The following is a 19,860-nucleotide window of genomic DNA, read 5'->3' on the forward strand; positions in this document are numbered from 1 at the left end:
TGAGGAGGGGTTTAGGCTTCTGGTAGCTAGAGGGAGTAACTGACGGGGTTTGGGCGCCGGAGACGGCCTCACCAGAGCAAATCGATGTGGAGGCCGAGGCGGATCGGGGCGGCCGGAGCTGGGGGAGGAGACCTCCTCGAGGTCCCCCTAGTGGCCTGGCGGGGCGTTGGTGAGGTGTAGTGATGATGCGTGCACGAGGGTGAGCTTGGGGGCCCTTTTTATAGGCGGTCCGAGGCGGTGGCCGTGAACGGGGATTTCCGGCGATGGTTACGGTGGCGCAGTGCTCGGTCGGGGGTGATTAGGGAGTCGAGCGCCGTCGTGGGAGTTTACTGGGTCCGTTTAGACGCTAACCGGACTTGGATTAGAAGCTTAGGGCAGGCTTTGGTCGGAATGGGACGGCGCGGGTCCGTTGGCGGCAGAGAGCGCGTCCAGTGCTGTCGGGCCACGGCGACGATGCAGCGGGGGTGCGCTGGCGTGCATGAGGCCACGCGGAGAGCCAGGGAGCGATGGGCGGCGCGGAACGGCGTTGAGCCGCCGTTCTTGTTCCCTGTCGGCTGCAACGGGGTTTCGGCCGCCGCAAGACACGCCGGCGTGGGCGGCCAGGGCGCCACCGACGCCGGGAAGACGCCAAGCGCGCGTGCGGGGGTGCTGGCCAGGGAGAAAAAGCCACGTGCAACGCGCCAAGTGCACTGTGGCCGCGTGACTGAAACTGACGGACGAAAACGACACTGAAAACTGAATCTCTGAACTTTGAACAGCAGCAGTGCATGCAAGGTGTTCGACAGAATGAAATTGGCATCTAGGGATTTTTCCTTGAGCTGAAACTTGGTGGAGTGGCTTCTCATTGCTCACATAGGTTGCCTGAATTTTGGTGGAATTTTTGGAGTAGTGTAGATATGAATTTCATCAAATTTGGCAAATCTGGTCCAAACTTGCAGAGACTGAATTTTGAAAAATTTGAAAAGAGAAGGAGTGGATCAAGATGGTTCTGAGTTGTGGGTACAAAGGACTATCCAGGAGAGTTGGTTTGAGGTCAAAACTCAAATGCAATATGGTACTTGCTTTGAAAATCCCTCAGGCTCCAAATAATTATCAGATTTGTTTTGAGAGGAAAAATAATTAGAATAAAATCCAAAACTTGTTTGGATTAGTTGGGACAGAGGACTTAGGTTGATCACAAGGTGTAGGGGAGGTTTTGGAGGGGTTTTACCACATGGGAACAATGCAAAGTCAAGGGTGGTTCCAAGATATGAAAATCCCCAAATTTTCATGGAGTTTCATTTTAAAAGAAAACAATTTAAACTCAAAAATAAATTTGAGAGAGAACCAACAGAGAAGAAGTTTCAAAAGATCAAACACTAAAGTTTGAAAAGATAAAATCCTTGCCAAAGCAAAGGAAGTTTTTAAGTGGAAGGTTTATCTGAAAAAGAAAAATTTTAAATGGCCTCTCTTCAAAAACCACAAAGTTTTTGATAAAAACCAAATAAAATTTTTTGGAGTGTCACACAGCCCCCCCCCCCTGGGCCAGTGCTTGTCTAAGTGTTGGTCCAAACTAGAGCACCGTGCGGGGACATCCCTTGGAAACTTGGGTTACGTCGGTTCCTGTACGCTTCGCTTATCCGGTGTTGCCCTGAGAACGAGATATGTGCAGCTCCTATCGGGATTGTCGGCGCATCGGGCGGTCTTGCTGGTCTTGTTTTACCATTGTCGAAATGTCTTGTAAACCGGGATTCCGAGTCTGATCGGGTCTTCCTGGGAGAAGGTCTATTCCTTCGTTGATCGCGAGAGCTTGTCATGGGCTAAGTTGGGACACCCCTGCAGGGTATAATCTTTCGAAAGCCGTGCCTGCAGTTATAGGCAGATGGGAATTTGTTAATGTCCGGTTGTAGATAACTTGACACCAGATCCGAATTAAAACGCATCAACCGCGTGTGTAGCCGTGATGGTCTCTTCTCGATGGAGTCCGGGAAGTGAGCACGGTTTCAGTGTTATGTTTGACGTAAGTAGGAGTTCAGGATCACTTGTTGATCATTACTAGTTGAGGACCGTTCCATTTGCTCTCTTCTCGCTCTTATTTGCGTATTTTAGCCACCATATATGCTTAGTCGCTGCTGCAGCCTCACCACTTTACCCCTTCCTTTCCCATTAAGCTTTGCTAGTCTTGATACCCATGGTAATGGGATTGCTGAGTCCTCGCGGCTCACAGATTACTACAACAACAGTTGCAGGTACAGGTTCATGCGATGATCATGACGCGAGAGCGATGTTTGCTTGTCTTGGAGTTCTTCTTCTGCTTCTTCTTCGATCAGGGGATAGGTTCCGGGTCGGCAGCCTGGGCTAGCAGGGTGGATGTCATTTGAGTTTTTGTTTGTGTTTCATCCATAATCGGATGATGCTCTTATGTATTGTGATGTATTGATGTATTCTTGTGGCATTGTATGCCTCTTGTATGTATCCCCATCTATTATGTAATGTTGATGTAATGATATCCACCTTGCAAAAGCGTTTCAATATGCGGGTCTATCCTTGGTGGGACCTTCAAGTTCCTTTTGGATAGGGTCGCATATTGGGCGTGACAATGCTCCGGATGGGTGAAAAGAATTTTCACAATCAAAACAATTATGAAAGGATGGCATCAAGCTAGAACCATGAATCTTGAAGAGAATGGAGCAAGATTTAAGAGAACTCCTTCTTCGGTCTTCAATATTCGAGAATGATGATGAGAAACACCACCATGAATTGTTGAGACACTCCGGAAGGATTAAAATAAAAAAGGTTGAGCCAGAGATGAAAAGAATTTGAAAACGATCTTGAAGATGGCATCTGACTGATGAAATTTCATTCTTACATCAAACTTGTAAATGAATTTGAGAATCGCTCCTGATAATTAGAAGAGTCAGGTAAGATCCTGGGAAAAGACCTGTGGGTTAGGGCCCACTCAAAAGAAAACACCGTTGAACGATTGCTTGAAAGGGAAATTGCACCGGTTGAATTAAATGACTTGAATGAGATAACAACCTCGAAATAACTTGAACGGATTTTGAATGTTAACTAATCTTTCGAGATATCTTTGCACTCCGGAACAAATGAATAGTGAGAGGTGAAAGATTAAGAAGTGCACTGGCATGAGAAAGCATTAGAAACGAGGAAAGGGATATGATCAACACCGAAAACTTGACTTGAATCCACCGGAGAAGAAAAATAACGAAGAATGACGAACTTGAAACTCCTGGCCAACTTCGTGATGATCACTGGGTAAGAACATTGATTGAAAAGAGTGAAGATACTTCACATGAATAAATGGATACTTGATTAACATATATGAGTCCTTGAAGTTAAGGGTGGGAGGGCGGAAAAAACAAAGGCAACTTGGGGCAGATGGAATGGATACCATTGAGAAAACTTAGAATTGATCTTGCGAATGTTGAAATGTTCAGATCCACTTGAAGAGAAGCACACCGGTTGGAAAGAATTGACATGACAATCTCGATGATCAAGAAGGATTAGTCTTCACATAGCAATATGAGAACAACGTTTAGGAAAGGTATGGAATCAACACTTGACATTGAAGCAACTCGAACACCACAAATAAAACAAAAGAAAGGATTGGCTTGCAGAATAAGCCGGAACAAACATATGATAGAGATTTCATCCGAAGTTTTCGTGGTGGGGCCCACACGGGCTCGATCGTACAACACCATCATGTACAAGGCAGTGCACATGACATAAAAAGTGTCCCCGAACCAGCATAGCCAAGGGTTCTTTAAGACACAACGAGACCACTGTAAAAACGACCGTGGATAGGCGGACCACTAGACGTCGAACACCAATCTCATATTATGCATCTGTTGGAAAGAAAAAAAACTAGGGCTACTTGAATTCCCACCTATAAAACTCCTGAAACTTTATGGTTATGCAATCTGGTGTTGGGGATACAGGGGAAGCAATATATATCTCACCCAAAACTAACAATCCCTACATCCAAGCTGTATCCATCCGTCAACACATAACCAAGAAACCTTCGGAAATCGTGTACCTCAACCTTCGAAAAGCATCCGTTATACAAGCTATGGCAATACTCCCGAACTCCCGCCCCAGTACTGGGTGGCGTCGAGGTTATCTCACCAACAACTGCATAAAAGAGATTTTCGATGTCGGCAAAACTCAGGTATTCCAGAACTGCAATGATAAAGTTATGACGACAACACCTCAGAGCTCAACTCCCCGGGTCACTACCACATAAAAGACAGGAGGCACCAAGAACAATGTTCTCGTCACAAAACCATCGGAACGATTCCAAGATACCCGCGTGATCCTAATTTTTTTTAGTGAAATTTGAGGAGAGGAAAGTCAAAACATCTACGTCAGGAGACCTCACCAGAGCGACGAAGGGACTGAGGAGTAAAAAGAATCCTACTCTCCGATATATATAATCCTAAGACTCAAAACATTTTTTTAGACTCAACAACGCCAACGATTCAATCAAGCAGGGGGCTCCTAAGTCGGGGATGGCTCTGATTACCAACTTGTAACACCCACGATGCGGCTATATCTCCCAGGTGTCGAAGCATGACTTAGAGGCATAACCGCATTGTGGTTTTGTCGCAAGAAGGGTCATCTTCATGCAATCCCATGTAATGAACAAGAATGGGATAAAGAGTTGGCTTACAATCGCCACTTCACACAATGAACATATAATTCACACATCATTCCGAGCACACGCATAGTCCGACTACGAACGAAGTCAAAAGAAAAGAAGATAACCCAACTGCTAGATCCCCGGTCGTCCCAACTGGGCTCCACTACTGATCAACATGAAACGAAACATAGCAACGACCAAGATCTTCGTTGAGCTCCCATCTGAGCTCGGTTGCATTACCTGCACTGGTATCATCTGCACCTGCAACTGTTGTGATAGTATCTGGTGAGTCACGAGGACTCAGCAATCTCAAAACCCACGAGATCAAGACTATTTAAGCTTATGGGTAGGAAGTGGTAATGAGGTGGAGTTGCAGAAAGCACTAAGCAAATATGGTGGCTAACATACGCAAATAAGAGCGAGAAGAGAGCAAACGGAATGGTCGTGAAGCTAGCAATGATCAAGAAGTGATCCTGAACTCCTACTTACGTCCAACATAACCCAAAACCGTGTTCACTTCCCGGACTCCGCCGAAAAGAGACCATCACGGCTACAGACGCGGTTGATGCATTTTAATTAAGTCAAGTGTCAAGTTCTCTACAACCGGACGTTACAAATTCCCATCTGCCACATAACCGCGGGCACGACATTCGAAAGATAATACCCTGCAGGGGTGTCCCAACTTAGCCCATCATAAGCTCTCATGGTCAACGAAGGATATTCCTTCTCCTAGGAAGACCCGATCAGACTCGAAATCCCGGTTTACAAGACATTTCGATAATGGTAAAACAAGACCAGCAAGACCACCCGCTGTGCTGACAAATCCCGATAGGAGCTGCACATATCTCGTTCTCAGGGCACACCGAATAAGCTAAGCGTACAGGTACCGACGTAATCCAAGTTGCCAAGGAATGGTACCGCACGGTGCTCTAGTTTGGACCAACACTCGGAGGAGCACTGGCCCGGGGGGGGGGGGGTAAAATAAAGATGACCCTTGAGTCTGCAGAACCCAAGGGAAAAAGGCTTAGGTGGCAAATGTTAAAACCAAGGTTGGGCCTTGCTGGAGGAGTTTTATTCAAAGCGAACTGTCAAGGGGGTCCCATAAATCACCCAACCGCGTAAGGAACGCATAATCAAGGAACATAACACCGGTATGACGGAAACTATGGCGGCAAGAGTGGAACAAAACACCAGGCATAAGGCCAAGTCTTCCACCCTTTACCAAGTATATAGATGCATTAATTAAATAAGAGATATTGTGATATCCCAACATAATCCGATCCAACATGGAGCAATCTTCAACTTCACCTGCAACTAACAACACTATAAGAGGGGCTGAGCAAAGCGGTAACATAGCCAAACAACGGTTTGCTAGGAATGGTGGAAAGGTTAGAGGCTGACATGGCAATTTGGGAGGCTTGAAGAACAAGTGATAGGTAGCACAACATAGCGATAGAACGAAGCAACTAGCAAGCAAAGATAGAAGTGATGTCGAGGGTAATGGTCATCTTGCCTGAAATCCCGCAAGGAAGAAGAACGAGTCCATGAAGAAGACAAACGGACGTAGTCGAACGAATCCTCACAACTCCGGAACGAAACCGAAGCTAACGAGAGAAGCAAATCGGAAAGAAGCATACAACATGGTAAACACACAAGCATAATCATGGCATGATGCACAATCAAGTATGATGCATGTCCGATTTAATGAGGCATGGCATGGCAAAGTGCACAAACAATACTAAAAGTTCAGTGGAGCTCAATATGCAACGAGTTGCATATTGACAAAACACCACATGCATTGATTTAGTTCTATCTCGTTTATGTACCCAACAATATTAAATATTGTTAAACATGGCAAAAGGTGAAACATGAGCAAACCACCTATTTAGGGAAGTTTAAATGAGGCCGGAACAACAAACAACAATTCCGGAAAATCCCCATATGTTATTTAGCAATTTAATGCAAGCACAAATTTAAACATTTTAAATGTTGTTATCATGATGCGGATGACATATACAAGTTGTATGCAATTTTATGAAAATGCTGATGAGCATGTTATGAAGCATTTGGTCACCATGGCGGAACGAAAGGGGTGTCACGGCAACGACAATGGAAATGGTGCCACGGCAACATTCCGATGATCCGACAACTCATTGAGCGACCGGTGCAAACAAAGATGTGGATGTGCAAAACATGCAAAAGATGGTGGGGTGATCCCGGATTCCGGGTTCCCACGGGACGTCGGCATGGCAAACGAGGAACGTGCAAAGACCTTTCTCGGATACGGTGCCTCGAGCATCTCATACAACACACAAGCATACATTCACGGGCGGTCATCTCGGGGTTATACCTTCGAGGCGTGCATTTTCGGGGCGGATCGAGTTCGATGCGGTGTAGGGGAAGTAGACGTTCTCGGGACGGTCATAGTGGAAGTAGTTGTTCTCGCGACGGTAGTGGAAGTAGTCATAAACGGCGACGGTAGTGGAAGTAGTGGTACACGGCGACGGTAATTGTACACGTTACGTAGATGTTCGTGGCCGTCGGTAGAGGTACTTGGTATCTTGAGGAACTTCATGGTTCGACGTGGCACTTGGCAAAACCGCGTAATTGTACATATCTCCGTGATGTAGCCAAACTTTGCAAGCGATGGTCGTCGTGGTACTTGACGAATCCACGTAGTCAAACATGGGTTGTATTGGTACTTGACGCTCGTTGTGTAGTTGAACACAAGGTTCCTCGGGGGATCGGTCTCAGCGATCCAGCGGCAGCAGCAAAGCGGTGTACGGGGCAACAATTGGAGGAGCTCCCGGCGATGCATGAAAAACTCTTAGCCATGGCAGTCCTAGCTAAACGCGCGGACACACGAGTTGGTGCAGGGCAGCGTCGGTCAAGCCGTCGGGCACGAGGCGAAGCAAGGGGTGGAGCAGCTTGGGTGCGGGTGCTGATGGAAGGGGGCGCGACGGCGGCGAGGAGGCCGACGGGGCTCCGGCCTGGTTCTCTTCTCCGGCGAGCGCGGAGCGCGAGAGCGAGGGGAGGTCGAGGGCTGCGCGTGGGTGGAGCAACAGCGACGAGTAGGCCGAGCGGCACACACCATGGACAGGGTTGGACTGGCAGCGGAGGGAGGCGGCCAGGCCATGAGCACATAGCTCGGGTCACAGGCGAGGAGGAGAAGAAGGAGTCCTGGAGGGGCTCGCCGGCGCAATGCTTGCCGGAGCCAGCGGGCATCACGAGCGGCGAAGGGCGAGGCACGGCAGATGCGGGGCGCCATGGAAGGCAAGCAGGAGGCGCATAGGAGGGGAAGGGGAAGATCGAGGAGAGGGGCTCCTCTGGCGGCGCGAGGGAGGAGAGGGAGAGGGGATGGGCAGAGAGGAGGTCAGCGAGCGAGGAGATCGAGCAGGAGGGATGGCGGCGCTGCGGAACGGAGATGGGGATCGAGGGTGTCAAGGGGATCGGGGAGGCTGGCTAGGGTTAGAAAGGGTTGACTGGGCTTTGGGCCAAAAGGACTGCGGGGAAACAAGCCGGCCTGGCTGCTGGGCTCTCTCTCACTCTAAAAATAAATAAATAAAAACAAAATAGAGATGAGAAAGAAAGGAAAGAGAGGTTAGGGAAAGAATTTGAGCAGGAGGACAATTTTCCTGGACTCATAAAAATGAGCTTGATCCAAGAAAACTAGAAAGTGAGCATGGGCGTGAAGTTGAATTCAAACTCATTTGAATTTAATTCAAATGAGTGTAGGAAGGAAGTGGTATTTGGTAGATCCAAAAATGTTGAGAATTTAGAAAGAGCCTCGATAAATGGGAAAAGAATTATAGGCAAGGATAGGGTGTCAAAACTCGAAGAAGGAAAGGCCAAGGGATTTAACATGCACGTGTGTTGTGGTAAATTCCAAATTAATGGAATATTTATAATAGATCCATAAATATTAGGAGGATATGTTATAAAGAGAAATCACCATGTGAATTCCCTCGATTTAAATGGATCAAAGACCCATGCAATTTGTTTGAGTTTTAGTTGGTTTGAGAAATTGATGGCGTGATGACATGATGTAATGCAAGAGATGACATGATGAAATGCAAAAATAAAAGAGCAAGCACAAAAGAAACACACGGCGAAACTCGGAATAGCTGGAAGTCTTCTGGAGCGTCGGTCTCGGGGCATTACAATGTCTTGTCGTGCTTATCTATGGTGACAATGGGATATTCACGTGATCCACTTGATGTATGTTTTGGTGATCAACTTGCGGGTTCCATGACCTTGGGAATCTATGCATAGGGGTTGGCACACGTTTTCGTCTTGACACTTCGGTAGGAACTTTGGGGCACTCTTTGAAGTACTTTGTGTTGGTTGAATAGATGAATCTAAGATTGTGTGATGCATATCGTATAATCCTGCCCACGGATACTTGAGGTGACAACGGAGTATCTAAGTGACATTAGAGTTTTGGTTGACTTGTGTCTTAAGGTGTTATTCTAGTATGAACTCTATGATAGATCGAACGGAAAGAATAGCTTCATGTTATTTTACTACAGACTCTTGAATAGATAGAACAGAAAGGATAACTTTGAGGTGGTTTCATACCCTACCATAATCTCTTCGTTTGTTCTCCGCTATTAGTGGCTTTGGAGTGACTCTTTGTTGCATGTTGAGGGATTGTTATATGATCTAATTATGTTATTATTCTTGAGAGAACTTGCATTGGTGAAAGTATGAACCTTAGGCCTTGTTTCCTAGCATTGCAATACCGTTTACGCTCACTTTTATCACTTGTTACCTTGCTGTTTTTATATTTTCAGATTATAAATACCTATATCTACCATCCATATTGCACTTGTATCACCATCTTTTCACCGAACTAGTGCACCTATACAATTTACCATTGTATTGGGTGTGTTGGGGACACAAGAGACTCTTTGTTATTTGGTTGTAGGGTTGTTTGAGAGAGACCATCTTCATCCTACGCCTCCCACGGATTGATAAACCTTAGGTCATCCACTTGAGGGAAATTTGCTACTATCCTACAAACCTCTGCACTTGGAGGCCCAACAACGTCTACAAGGAGAAGGTTGCGTAGTAGACATCAAGCTCATTTCTGGCGCTGTTGCCGGGGAGGTGAGTGCTTGAATGTACTCCCTCCATTCGGAATTACTTGTCGTAGAAATGGATGTATCTAGACATTTTTTAGTTCTAGATACATCCATTTCTACGACAAGTAATTCGGAATGGAGGGAGTATATCTTTAGATCTTGCAATCGAATCTTTTAGTTTCTTGTTTTATCACTAATTTAGTCTATAAAAGAAAACTACAAAAAAATGGAATCGAGTTTGCCTTATATGCTTCATCTTTTTAATATATTTCGTGAGAATGATGGTAAGGAAAATTGTGCTCAAGTGCTAGAAGAAGAAGTCTATAAAATGTTTGGCATAAAATATTTGAATGATGAGCATGATTGTAATGTTGTTAGTATGAATTCCTTGAATATCCGTGATGCTAATGATATGCAAAGCCACAAGCTTGGGGAAGCTATGTTTGATGAAGATGATATTTTTGTCCCCCGAGTTTTGATGAGAATATTTATTATGATGAAAGCATGACTCCTATTTATGATGATTATATTGATGAAAGTGGATTTGGAGAGGTCATGACTTTATTTAGTGATGAATCCACTATTTCGGAAGAGGTTCCAATTGATTATGAGAAGAAAATTGCTATCTATGATGATTATTGTGATGACTTGTATGCTATTAAGAATAATGATAACCATGAAACTTGTCATCATGATTTTAGTTTTCAATTGGATTATGCTTCACATGATAGTTATTTTGTTGAGATTGCTCCCACTACTATTGATGAGAATAAATTTGCTTATGTGGAGAGTAGTAAAATTTCTATGCAAGTAGATCATGAAAAGAATGCTTTATGTGCTGGTTATATTGTTGAACTCATTCATGATGCTACTGAAAATTATTATTAGGGAGGAATATATGCTTGTAGGAGTTGCAATGATATCAAGTTTCCTCTCTATGTGCTTAAAATCTTGAAGTTATGCTTGTTTTGCCTTCCTATGCTAGTTGATTATTGTTCCCATAAGTTGTTTGCTCACAAAATCCCTATGCATAGGAAGTGGGTTAGACTTAAATGTGCTAGTCATATTCTTCATGATGCTCTCTTTATGTTTCAATTCTTATCTTTTATGTGAGCATCATTTCATCATGCCTAGCTAGGGGCGTTAAACGATAGCGCTTGTTGGGAGGCAACCCAATGTTATTTTTGTTCCTTGATTTTTGTTCCTGTTTAGTAATAAATAATTCATCTAGCCTCTGGTTATATGTGGTTTCATGTTAATTAGTGTTTGTGCCAAGTAGAACCTTTGGGAAGACTTCGGTGAAGTCTTTATGATCTTGCTGTAAAAAACAGAAACTTTAGCGCTCACAAGATTAGCTTCCATTTTTTACTGGAGAGTGCTTTTAGGTTGATTCTTTTTTCAGATGATTAATAGACAAATTACTCAGGTTCACCAATTTATTTCAGAATTGTTTGAGTTCCAGAAGTATACGTTTGATATAGATTACTACAGACTGTTCTGTTTTTGACAGATTCTGTTTTCTATGTGTTGTTTGCTTATTTTGATGAATCTACGAGTAGTATTGGAGGGTATGAACCATAGAGAAGTTGGAATACAGTAGGTTTAACACCAATATAAGTGGTGGTTTTATTCTCTTATACTAATGGAGCTTACGAGTTTTGTGTTGAGTTTTGTGTTGTGAAGTTTTCAAGTTTTGGGTGAAGTTTCGATGGACTACGGAATACTGAAAAAGGCTTTCGCCCCGATTTATATATAAAGCACGAAACCACAAGCATCCAGTACATCCACACTCCACGCCACCGCAACACATGCACACACCCAAGACATGATACATAGGCGCTGAGCGCAGCAACACCACTCCTAGCACTACCGCTCCGAAGAAATGAAGCTACATATGACGAACCATGCGCTCCAAGGCGGCGCCTTCAGGAAGGATACGACGCTGGAGCGCCACCACCGCCCGTTCCAAGGATCAGAGTTTCCCCCGGAGCCGCATGACGGGCAATGAGAGCCGCGACGACGCCTTCAAGAAGGGAACGATCTTTGCCGCCGTCGGTCCGTCCGAAGATAGAGCAGGTTTTCACCTCGGCCCACAATCACCACCACCGAACGCCACACCCCGGCAACCACGCCACCCACATGACCATGGTGACCGGGCAGCACCAAGGCACGGGCTTTGTCCAAGAGCACCGCGTAGCCACCACCACCAAGGCCGCCACCCCAGCATCCAAGACCTCAACACCACCTCACCCGTGACCCGCCGCTACCCCAACCGAAGATATGAGCGGAAAGGAACCGCCTTTCGCACCCCTGTGATGCCCCCAATGCTGAAACCCAGAGGCCGGCCAAAATTGGCCTCCATCGACACGTCCCGCTGCCGGGCGCGAGATGAGCACGGTCCTAGTGCCGGGCGCGAGACGAAGGTCAGTCCTGCTACCGGGCGCGAGACAAACTCAGTCCTGCTACCGAGCGTGAGACGAGCGATGGACCGTAGTCGAGGGATGGCCGAACCTTCGACGAAGGTAGCAACCAGACGACGAGAGTGTCGAAGGTCGAAACGGGCCGCCTACAGACAAGCCGACGCCGGAAAGCCAGTCGCCCCCGCAGCCAACTCGCCGAGCTGCCATGGAGCCGGCAAGGCGAAACCACCTCCTCGCCGCGGCCCATCGCCGGGACCGCAGCCATGCCGGGCTAGGGCCCCAAACCCGCGCCGCCGACCAGAAAAATGGCAAAATCCTACCGGCACGCACCACCACCATCACCATGCCGCCGCTGACAACGAGCACAACAGCCCCTGTGAGCTGCCGGTAGGCCCTTGCCGCCGTAGCCCGCGCCCCCTGCCGGCGTCAAGACCAGACCAGGGCTGGCCGGACCTGACCGGAGGACTGCAGGGGCGCCACCACCAGGGGGTAGGCAGAGAAGGCCCAGACCCCGCCTCCATGCGCTCCAGGGCCCAGCCCAGCCGCCGCCGGAAGCAGAGCTGCGAGCCCGCGCGCCAGATCCGAACCACCCCGACCGAGAGGAGGAAGCGCGCGCCGCCCCCAATGCCCACAGCCCCTTCGCACGGCCGCTAGCAGTTCACGCCTCCGCCGCCAGCTGCTGCCACCGTGCCACCACGCCCCGTGCCCGCACCACGCCACCGCCCAACTCCGACGGCCCGCGCCACCAGGAACCAAGCAGGGGAAGGAGAACGCCCTGCCGCCGCCGATGCTGGCCGGGATTTGCCCGTCAGCTCGCCGAGGCAGCGGCGAGGAGAGGAGGAGGGGAAGGAGGGCCCTGGGCCGGCGGCTAGGGTTCGCCCCCCCCCCCCAGTGCTCACGGGAGCGTCGCGGGAGGGGGAAGGGGGAGGAGATGACTACCAGCAGGTGGGCCTTATCACTCATGGAATTGGACTACAGAATAAGGAGTGGCAAGAGCGTAAGCTTGGGGATGCCCAAGGCACCCCAAGGTAATATTCAAGGACAACCAAGATCCTAAGCTTGGGGATGCCCCGGATGGCATCCCCTCTTTCGTCTTCATTCATCGGTAACTTTACTTGGAGCTATATTTTTATTCACCACATGATATGTGTTTTGCTTGGAGCGTCATTTTATTTTGTTAATATTTGCTTGATGTTATTTAGAATAATGTTTTGCATCTATATTTTCAATAAAAATGTCAAGGATAGCCTTTACCATGCTTATTTTGCTAGTATACATGTTGTTGTTTGAAAACAGAAAGTTTACCGCTGTTGCAAAAATTCCCTAGAAAAGTCAGAGAACGATATAATGTTGAAACTTTTTGCATATTGAGCTCTGATAAATCTTCTACAGTGTACTATTTTTCTCATAATTGTTGGAGTTAGGGAAGTATGATGAATCTTCCATTCTTTACAGACTATACTGTTTTGGCAGATTGCTGTTATGTTTGCATTGTTTGCACATGTTTGCTTGTTTAATGATTCTGTTTGAGGATAGGAGTATTAAATATGCAGAGAAATTTAGTATGCAATGTTAAATAATAATCTTAGTGATTTGTTACAGTAGAAGATGATAAGGTTTCTGCATTGGTTTATACTAACTTATCTCACGAGTTCTTGTTGAGTTTGGTGTGGATGAAGCTTTCAAGATTACGGAACCGAGATATAAAAGGAATTAAGGAGGCACAAAAGCTCAAGCTTGGGGATGCCCAAGGCACCCCAAGATAATATTTCAAGAAGTCTCAAGCATCCAAGCTTGGGGATGCCCTGGTAGGCATCCCACCTTTCTTCTTCAACAATTATCGGTTAGTATCGGTTGAACCTAAGTTTTTGCTTCTTCACATGATGTGTGCTATCCTTAAAATGTCATTTTGTTTTGTTTTTCTTGCTGTTTGGATAAAATACCAAGATCTGAAATTCTTAAATGTTAGAGAGTCTTCACATAGTTGCACAATTATTTGACTACTCATTGATCTTCACTTATATCTTTTGGAGTAGTTTGTCGTTTGCTCTAGTGCTTCACTTATATCTTTTAGAGCACGGTGGTGGTTATATTTTGAAGAAATAGATGAACTCTCATGCTTCACTTATATTATTTTGAGAGTCTTTTTAGAACAGCATGGTATTTTCTATGGTTATAAAATTGGTCCTAGAATGATGGGCATCCAAAGTTGGTATAATAAAAACTATCATAGAAAGTGAATTGGATGCTATGATCAATTTGATGCTTTATAATTGTTTTGAGATATAGAGGTGGTGATATTAGAGTCATGCTAGTTGGGTAATTGTGAATTTAAAGAATACTTGTGTTGAAGTTGGCAAGTCCCGTAGCATGCACGTATGGTAAAAGTTGTGTAACAAATTTGAAACATGAGGTGTTCTTAGATTGTGCATCCTTATGAGTGGCGGTCGGGAATGAGAGATGGTATTTTCCTACCAATCTATCCCCAAGGAGCATGCGCGTAGTGCTTGGTTTTTGATGACTTGTAGATTTTTGCAATAAGTATATGAGTTCTTTTTTACTAATCTTGAGTCCATGGATTATACGCACTCTCACCCTTCCATCATTGCTAGCCTCTTCGGTACCGTGCATTGCCCTTTCTCACATTGAGAGTTGGTGCAAACTTCATCGGTGCATCCAAACCCCGTGATACGATACGCTCTATCACACATAAGCCTCCTTATATCTTCCTCAAAACAGCCACCATACCTACCTATTGTGTCATTTCCATAGCCATTCCAAGATATATTGCCATGCAACTTTCCACCGTTCTGTTCATCATCATGACACGCATCATTATTCTCATATTGCCTTGCATGATCATGTAGTTGACATCGTATTTGTGGCAAAGCCACCATGCATAATTTTTTCATACATGTCACTCTTGATTCATTGCCCATCCCGGTACACCGCCGGAGGCATTCATATAGAGTCATATCTTGTTCTAGTATTGAGTTGTAATTCATGAGTTGTAAATAAATAGAAGTGTGATGATCATCATTATTAGAGCATTGTCCCCAAATAAAAAAAGAGAAAGGCCAAAAAAAGGCCAAATAAAAAAAAGAGAAGAAAGGCCAAATAAAAAAAAGAAAGGCCAAATAAAAAAAGAGAGAAGAAAGGCCAAATAAAAAAAAGAAAGGCCAAATAAAAAAAGGGGAAGGCCAAAAAGAAGGCCCAATAAAAATAGAGAAGGGGGGCAATGTTACTATCCTTTTCCACACTTGTGCTTCAAAGTAGCACCATGTTCCGCATATAGAGAGTCTCATATGTTGTAACTTTTATGTACTAGTGGGAATTTTTCATTATAGAACTTGGCTTGTATATTCCTACAATGGGCTTCCTCAAAATGCCCTAGGTCTTCGTGAGCAAGCAAGTTGGATGCACACCCACTAGTTTCTTTTGTTGAGCTTTCATACATTTATAGCTCTAGTGCATCCGTTGCATGGCAATCCCTACTCCTCATGTTGACATCAATTGATGGGCTTCTCCATAGCCCGTTGATTATCCTCGTCAATGTGAGACTTTCTCCTTTTTTGTCTTCTCCACACAATCTCCATCATCATATTCTATTTCACCCATAGTACTATATCCATGGCTCACGCTCATGTATTGCGTGAAAGTTGAAAAAGTTTGAGATTATTTAAGTACGAAACAATTGCTTGGCTTGTCATCAGGGGTGTGCAAGATGGGAGCATTTTTGTGTGACGAAAATGAAGCATGACCTAACTATATGATTTTGTAGGGATGAACTTTCTTTAGCCATGTTATTTTGAGAAGACATGATTGCTTTGATTAGTATGCTTGAAGTATTACTATTTATTATGTCAATATGAACTTTTATTTTGAATCATTTGGATCTGAACATTCATGCCACAATAAAGAAAATTACATTGAGAATTATGCTAGGTAGCATTCCACATCAAAAATTCTGTTTTTATCATTTACCTACTCGAGGACGAGCAGGAATTAAGCTTGGGGATGCTTGATACGTCTCCAACGTATCTATAATTTTTGATTGTTCCATGCTATTATATTACCTGTTTTGGATGTTTATGGGCTTTACTTTACACTTTTATATCATTTTTGGGACTAATCTACTAACCGGAGGCCCAACCCATATTGTTGTTTTCTTGCCTATTTCAGTATTTCAAAGAAAAGGAATATCAAACGGAGTCCAAACGGAATGAAATCTTCAGGAGCGTGATTTTTGGAACGAACGTGATCCAAGAGACTTGGAGCTGAAGTCAGGGAAGCTTCAAGGAGGCCACGAGGCAGGGGGGCGCGCCCACCCCCTGGGCGCGCCCTCCACCCTCGTGGGCCCCTCATGGCTCCCCTGACCGACTTCTTTCGCCTATATTAGTCCATATACCCTAAAACCTTCGAGGAACAAGATAGATCAGGAGTTCCGCCACCGCAAGCCTCTGTAGCCACCAAAAACCTCTCGGGAGCCCGTTCCGGTACCCTGCCGTAGGGGGGATCCCTCACCGGTGGCCATCTTCATCATCCCGGCGCTCTCCATGACGAGGAGGGAGTAGTTCACCCTCGGGGCTGAGGGTATGTACCAGTAGCTATGTGTTTGATCTCTCTCTCTCTCTCTCTCTCTCTCTCTCGTGTTCTTGATTTGGCACGATCTTGATGTATCGCGAGCTTTGCTATTATAGTTGGATCTTATGATGTTTCTCCCCCTCTACTCTCTTGTAATGGATTGAGTTTTCCCTTTGAAGTTATCTTATCGGATTGAGTCTTTAAGGATTTTAGAACACTTAATGTATGTCTTGTCGTGCTTATCTGTGGTGACAACGGGATATTCACGTGATCCACTTGATGTATGTTTTGGTGATCAACTTGCGGGTTCCATGACATTGGGAATCTATGAATAGGGGTTGGAACAAGTTTTCGTCTTGACTCTTTGGTAGAAACTTTGGGGCACTCTTTGAATTACTTCGTGTTGGTTGAATAGATGAATCTGAGATTGTGTGATGCATATCGTATAATCATGCCCACGGATACTTGAGGTGACAATGGAGTATCTAGGTGACATTAGGGTTTTGGTTGATTTGTGTCTTAAGGTGTTATTCTAGTACGAACTCTATGATAGATCGAACGGAAAGAATAGCTTCATGTTATTTTACTACGAACTCTTGAATAGATAGAACAGAAAGGATAACTTTGAGGTGGTTTCGTACCCTACCATAATCTCTTCGTTTGTTCTCAACTATTAGTGGCTTTGGAGTGACTCTTTATTGCATGTTGAGGAATTGTTATATGATCTAATTATGTTATTATTGTTGAGAGAACTTGCACTAGTGAAAGTATGAACCTTAGGCCTTGTTTCCTAGCATTGCAATACCGTTTACGCTCACTTTTATCACTTGTTACCTTGCTATTTTTATATTTTCATATTACAAATACCTATATCTACCATCCATATTGCACTTGTATCAGCATCTCTTCGCCGAACTAGTGCACCATACAATTTACCATTTTGTATTGGGTGTGTTGGGACACAAGAGACTCTTTGTTATTTGGTTGCAGGGTTGTTTGAGAGAGACCATCTTCATCCTACGCCTCCCACGGATTGATAAACCTTAGGTCATCCACTTGAGGGAAATTTTCTACTGTCCTACAAACCTCTGCACTTGGAGGCCCAACAACGTCTACAAGGAGAAGGTTGCGTAGTAGACATCAAGTACTGCCCGCAACCACCGGCTCGTACCAGGTAGTGGTACAACCGCTCTCTCGAGCGGTACAACCGACGTGTGTCTATGGGCCTATATATAGCCGACGAGGATGAAGGGAGTCTCTTTTTTCCCCTCATCCACTGTCCTTCCCATCTTGTGCCCTAGCCGCCGGTCGCCATTGCTCCTGCGCCAGAGTGGTTCTCGCGCTTCGGATCCGTGGGGTCTCCGTGGATCCTCCCCAAGGAGGCCTCCTCCTTCCCGATCTCTTCCCATGTATGCCAGTAATGCCCCTTGTCCTTTTGTTCTTTGTTCTAGGGTTCTTTCCCTACTCCTAGGGCATTACTTGACATTCTGCATTTATTGCTTAAATTATTGGGTGGAAGAGATCTATATTTGCCTCCTGCTTAGATTGCATTTCTTAGAAGTTAGAATATGGCTAGTGTGATTCATTTTCCGCGGGTAGATCTGTTTCCTACTGGTAGTGCCACTGTTCAGAGGTACTACCGCCCCTACGGGCGGCACAACCGGTAGGAGACCCGGTACAACCGGGGTATCTGCACCACGTAGCCCTGTTCTGTCTTCTATGTTTCTGCAATCTATCTATTCCTCCGCTCATGTGTGCAATCCTCTCATCTTTGTTGGGTTTCTTGTGTTCTCCTTATGTGGTGTTGCAGGTGGCTCTAGTTCTCGCTCTGCTCCTCGCAAGACCAAGAAGCGGGCTAGAAGATGCCCGCGCCCTGTTGAGTCTGATGAAGAGGTTGTAGTTCCCACCAAGCCCACTCGTCGTGAGAAGTCTGCCGCTGCCAAGCAACGTGTGGTTTTGCCCTTGCACCGTTGGAAAATCAAGGATTGGGAGGCCTTCCGCTCAAAGAATCCTTATGAGGTTCCCATTGCACCTCGGTGGACCACCGTTCAGTTCCGGAATGGGATGCAAGTGCGGGTTGTTCATGAACTCTTTGAGCACAACAAGAACAGGTATGCCAAGCAATGGACCATTAATCTTGACCATTGGAGGAACAACTTGGAGTATTTCGGTGAGGCTTTGGCTCTCTGTGAGGAATTTGATTTGGTCAAGCTCATGTCGGTGAACTGTGACTGACGTTCAGCTTATCCATCAGTTCTATGCCACTGTTCATTTTGGAGAAGATGATGCTCGCACTCTCACGTTCATGTGCCGTGATGAGCTCTTTCAAGTTCCCTGGAGAGCTTTCTGCAATGCTCTTGGATATGATGACACAGGCCTTGAGGGCAATGGTGGCATTCGTCCTCACGACCATCTTGAGTCCATGCCTAAGGAGAAACTTGCCCCTTTGTACATCTGGGGACGTGGTATCATTGGAGATTCCAAGGACCTTGAGAAGGTCTTCGACATCATGCATCATGTGTGCCGCAACGTGCTTCTGCCCAAGGTGGGCAATCAAGATGAGATTCATGGCTATCTTGTTGACTTGATGGTTGCTATGAAGACCAAGGTGGGCTCTGATGAAAGGTTTGATGTGTCCAACTGGATGTGGCACGAGATGTACAACATGGTCATCTACAGAAAGGTCCCTATTTATGCCCCATTTGCCATGTGCTTTCTGAACTCAGTTTGGGCTGTTCGCCGTCCGGGAGAGCTTCTTACATCTCCAGATAATCTCACTGTTCATGAGGTCAAGGTGCTCAAGAAAAAGAAACATCCCGAGCCTCGCTTTCCTGCTAATGCTCCTGAGGATGTTTATGCCACTTCTGATGATGAGGACTTTGAGATGGAGCCAAGGGCCAAGCCCTCTTGGGTGACCAAGCTCACGGCCAAGGTGAAGAAGATGTTCTGCCTCCAGGCTGACATTCAGAAGAGGATGTATGAGGCCCATGTGAATGAGAAGCATGCGCGACGTCGTCAGATTGCGATGATGAAGCACCTCAACATGCCTGTTCAGAGTGGTTCTGAGAAGAGCACCACACCGGAGGAGCATTGGATCTCGACGCACAACACGTGGTCTGATGATGAGACTCCT

This window comes from Triticum aestivum, chromosome 4B (genome assembly GCF_018294505.1).
Source record: "Triticum aestivum cultivar Chinese Spring chromosome 4B, IWGSC CS RefSeq v2.1, whole genome shotgun sequence".
NCBI classification, from domain to species: Eukaryota; Viridiplantae; Streptophyta; class Magnoliopsida; order Poales; family Poaceae; genus Triticum; species Triticum aestivum.